Here is a 5,421-nt window from a genome sequence, read left to right as displayed (position 1 = left end):
GCAGGACCCTGCACTTATCCTTATTGAACCTCATCAGATTTCTTTTGGCCCAATCCTCCAATTTGTCTAGGTCCTTCTGTATCCTATCCCTCCCCTCCAGCGTATCTACCACTCCTCCCAGTTTAGTATCATCCGCAAATTTGCTGAGAGTGCAATCCACACCATCCTCCAGATCATTTATGAAGATATTGAACAAAACCGGCCCCAGGACCGACCCCTGGGGCACTCCACTTGACACCGGCTGCCAACTAGACATGGAGCCATTGATCACTACCCGTTGAGCCCGACAATCTAGCCAGCTTTCTACCCACCTTATAGTGCATTCATCCAGCCCATACTTCCTTAACTTGCTGACAAGAATACTGTGGGAGACCGTGTCAAAAGCTTTGCTAAAGTCAAGAAACAATACATCCACTGCTTTCCCTTCATCCACAGAACCAGTAATCTCATCATAAAAGGCGATTAGATTAGTCAGGCATGACCTTCCCTTGGTGAATCCATGCTGACTGTTCCTGATCACTTTCCTCTCATGTAAGTGCTTCAGGATTGATTCTTTGAGGACCTGCTCCATGATTTTTCCGGGGACTGAGGTGAGGCTGACTGGCCTGTAGTTCCCAGGATCCTCCTTCTTCCCTTTTTTAAAGATGGGCACTACATTAGCCTTTTTCCAGTCATCCGGGACTTCCCCCGTTCGCCACGAGTTTTCAAAGATAATGGCCAAGGGCTCTGCAATCACAGCCGCCAATTCCTTCAGCACTCTCGGATGCAACTCGTCCGGCCCCATGGACTTGTGCACGTCCAGCTTTTCTAAATAGTCCCTAACCACCTCTATCTCCACAGAGGGCTGGCCATCTCTTCCCCATTCTGTGATGCCCAGCGCAGCAGTCTGGGAGCTGACCTTGTTAGTGAAAACAGAGGCAAAAAAAGCATTGAGTACATTAGCTTTTTCCACATCCTCTGTCACTAGGTTGCCTCCCTCATTCAGTAAGGGGCCCACACTTTCCTTGGCTTTCTTCTTTTTGCCAACATACCTGAAGAAACCCTTCTTGTTACTTTTGACATCTCTTGCTAGCTGCAGCTCCAGGTGCGATTTGGCCGTCCTGATATCTTTCCTACATGCCCGAGCAATATTCTTATACTCTTCCCTGGTCATATGTCCAACCTTCCACTTCTTGTAAGCTTCTTTTTTATGTTTAAGATCCGCTAGGATTTCACCATTAAGCCAAGCTGGTCGCCTGCCATATTTACTATTCTTTCGACTCATCGGGATGGTTTGTCCCTGTAACCTCAACAGGGATTCCTTGAAATACAGCCAGCTCTCCTGGACTCCTTTCCCCTTCATGTTAGTCCCCCAGGGGATCCTGGCCATCTGTTCCCTGAGGGAGTCGAAGTCTGCTTTCCTGAAGTCCAGGGTCCGTATCCTGCTGCTTACCTTTCTTCCCTGCGTCAGGATCCTGAACTCAACTCATGGTCACTGCCTCCCAGATTCCCATCCACTTTTGCTTCCCCCACTAATTCTACCCGGTTTGTGAGCAGCAGGTCAAGAAAAGCGCCCCCCCAGTTGGCTCCCCTAGCACTTGCGCCAGGAAATTGTCCCCTACGCTTTCCAAAAACTTCCTGGATTGTCTATGCACCGCTGTATTGCTCTCCCAGCAGATATCAGGAAAATTAAAGTCACCCATGAGAATCAGGGCCTGCGATCTAGTAGCTTCCGTGAGTTGCCGGAAGAAAGCCTCATCGACCTCATCCCCCTGGTCCGGTGGTCTATAGCAGACTCCCACCACTACATCACTCTTGTTGCACACACTTCTAAACTTAATCCAGAGACACTCAGGTTTTTCCACAGTTTCGTACCGGAGCTCTGAGCAGTCATACTGCTCCCTTACATACAGTGCTACTCCCCCACCTTTTCTGCCCTGCCTGTCCTTCCTGAACAGTTTATAACCATCCATGACTGTACTCCAGTCATGTGAGTTATCCCACCAAGTCTCTGTTATTCCAATCACGTCATAGTTCCTTGACATCACCAGGACCTCCAGTTCTCCCTGCTTGTTTCCAAGGCTTTGTGCATTTGTATATAAGCACTTGAGATAACCTGTTGATCGCCCCTCATTCCCAGTATGAGGCAGGAGCCCTCCCCTCGCAGACATTCCTGCCTGTGCTTCCTCCCGGTATCCCGCTTTCCCACTTACCTCAGGGCTTTGGTCTCCTTCCCCCGGTGAACCTAGTTTAAAGCCCTCCTCACTAGGTTAGCCAGCCTGCTGGCAAAGATGCTCTTCCCTCTCTTCGTAAGATGGAGCCCGTCTCTGCCCAGCACTCCTCCTTCATGGAACACCATCCCATGGTCAAAGAATCCAAAGCCTTCTCTCCGACACCACCTGCGTAGCCATTCGTTGACTTCCACGATTCGACGGTCCCTACCCAGGCCTTTTCCTTCCACGGGGAGGATGGACGAGAACACCACTTGCGCCTCCAACTCCTTTATCCTTCTTCCCAGAGCCACGTAGTCCGCAGTGATCCGCTCAAGGTCATTCATGGCAGTATCATTGGTGCCCACGTGGAGAAGCAGGAAGGGGTAGCGATCCGAGGGCTTGATGAGTCTCGGCAGACTCTCCGTCACATCGCGAATCTTAGCCCCTGGCAAGCAGCAGACTTCTCGGTTTTCCCGGTCAGGGCGGCAGATAGATGACTCAGTCCCCCGGAGGAGAGAGTCCCCGACCACCACCACCCGCCTTCTCCTCTTGGGAGTGGTGGTCGTGGAACCCCCAACCTCAGGACATAGCATCTCATGCCTTCCAACCAGCGGAGTCTCCTTCTGCTTTCTCCCCCCAGACATATCATCTGGTCCACTCTCCGCAATGGTACCTGTGGAGAGAACATGAAAGCGGTTGGTTACCTGTGTCTGTGTTACTGGAACCCGGACATTCCGCTTACCTCTTCTGGAGGTCACATGTTGCCAAGCTTCTTCACTGGCCTCTTGGCTCCTCTGTGCAACCTGCTCTATATCTTTAGAGCTTTGTGCCCCTAGAAGCCTATCCTGAGTTTTGTCCAGAAAATCCTCAGTTTCTCGTATACAACGCAGGGTCGTTATCTGTTGCTCCAGACCTTCAATCTTCTCTTCCAATATGGAGACCAGCTTGCACTTTGTACAGACAAAGCCGCTTCTGTCCTGTGGAAGAAAGACAAACATGGCACATCCAGTGCAGGTCACAACAGCTGAACCCCCCCCTTCCATATCACCTACCTACTATGAGCTTCCTCAGAGACGTTTGCAAGATGTAAGCCTCACTGGGCTCACTCCAGGCGAACTCCCAGGCAAACTCCTGCTGTGAGCTGCTCTGCTGTCCCCCGCTGCTCAGCTGGTTCGCTGCCGCTCAGCTGGTTCGCGAGGCTCTGGCTATTTTTAAACAGCCAGGCTTCCCTGACGCAAACAGACAGACACCCTAATGCCCGCCCCCTGCAGGCTAGCAGCCAATCAGACACTCACTCAGGATCAACTCAGGATCAAACCTGGGACCTCTGGAGCTCAGTGCATGAGCCTCTACTGCATGAACTAAAAGCCAACTGCCTTTTAGTTAAGGCTGTAGAGCAGACTCGTTTTCTCTTTCTCTCTCTAAGTGGTCTCAGTGCCACTAGATGGGACAGAACACCACACCCAAGAGGCGTGTGTTACACAGGCAGAAGTCCAGCCGCAGAGTGGGGGCTACCCAGTTTATTGCACACAATGCATCATGTATGATTACCTACCCTATGGGCAGGTAGCGTATGTGTGCATTCGGTGCAAGGCGCTCCTAGCCCTCAGAGACTGTGTACAGGCTTCAGAGACCAGAGTGGCTGAACCGGAGGAGCTAAAAGGGAGACACAGAGGAGACTTTCTGGGACACAGTAGAATGGTCCCACCCCAAGTCTGACAGCCTCTGTGCTGTTGAGGAGGATGAAAGTCTCAGGGAAGGAAAACATCCAACTGGACCAGAGGGAAACAATCCCATGGTTGGGACCGTCCTTCCAGATGATGATGTGGTATCCTCTCGCACTGAGGAGACCTCTCCGGGGGAGGGAACTCCAGTTATTAGGAAGAGACAGGTATTAGTAATTGGGGATTTGATCATTAGAAATACAGATAGCTGGGTTTGCGATGACCGGGAGAACCGCATGGTAACTTGCCTGCCTGGTGTGAAGGTTGTAGATAGATCTCTCTAGACATCTAGACAGCCTTTCGTGTAGTGCTAGGGAGGAGCCGGTGGTCGTGGTACATGTAGGTACCAATGGCATAGGGAAGATAGGAGAGACCTCCTGGAGGCCAAATTTAGGCTGCTAGGTAACAGATTGAAGTCCAGGACCTCCATGGGAGCCATTCTCTGAGATGCTTCCAGTTCCTCGCACAGGGCCAGTTAGACAGGCAGAACTGCAGGGTCTCAATGCATGGATAAGAGGATGGTGTAGGGGGGAGGGGTTTAGATTTATTGGGAACTAGGGAGCCTTTTGGGAATGGGGAGTCTGGTGGCACCTTAAAGACTAACAGATTTGGGCATAAGCTTTTGTGGGTAAAAAAACCCACTTCTTCAGATGCATGGAGTGACAATTACAGATACAGGCATAAATATACTGGCACATGAAGAGAAGGGAGTACCTTACAAGCGGAGAACCAGTGTTGGCAAGGCCAATTCAGTCAGGGTGGATGTGGTCTACTCCCCATAACTGAGGAGGAGGTGTCCATACCAAGAGAGGGAATATTGCTTTTGTAGTGAGCCAGCCACTCCCAGTCCCTGTTCAAGACCAAATTAATGCTGCTAAGTTTGTAAATGAATTGTAGCTCTGCAGTTTCTCTTTGAAGTCTGTTTCTGAAGTTTTTTTGTTGAAGGGTGGCTACTTTTAAATCTGTTATTGAATGTCCAGGGAGCTTGAGGTGTTCTCCTACTGGCTTTTGTATGTTACCATTCCTGATGTCTGATTTGTGTCCATTTATTCTTTTGTGTAGACTGTCCAGTTTGGCAGATGTACATGGCAGAGGGGCATTGCTGGCACATGATGGTATATATCACATTGGTAGATGTGCAGGTGAATGAGCCCCTGATGGTGTGGCTGATGTGACTGGATCCTCTGATGGTGTCACTAGAGTAGATATGGGGACAGAGAAGGCATCAGGGTTTGTTACAGGGATTGGTTCCTGGGTTAGTGTTTCTGTGGTGTGGTGTGTAGTTGCTGGTGAGTATTTGCTTCAGGTTATGGGGCTGTCTGTAAGCGAGGACTGGCCTGCCTCCCAAGGTCTGCAGGAGTGAGGGATCATTTTCTAGGATAGGTTGTAGATCGTTGATGATATGCTGGAGAGGTTTTAGCTGGGGGCTGTACGTGAAGGCCAGTGGTGTTTTGTTATTTTCCTTGTTGGGCCTGTCCTGTAGTAGGTGACTTTGGAGTACCCAT

The sequence above is a fragment of the Natator depressus genome, chromosome 3 (genome assembly GCF_965152275.1).
Source record: "Natator depressus isolate rNatDep1 chromosome 3, rNatDep2.hap1, whole genome shotgun sequence".
Lineage (NCBI taxonomy): Eukaryota > Metazoa > Chordata > Testudines > Cheloniidae > Natator > Natator depressus.
The sequence above is the reverse complement of the archived record's forward strand: the minus strand, read 5'-3'. Positions refer to the sequence as shown.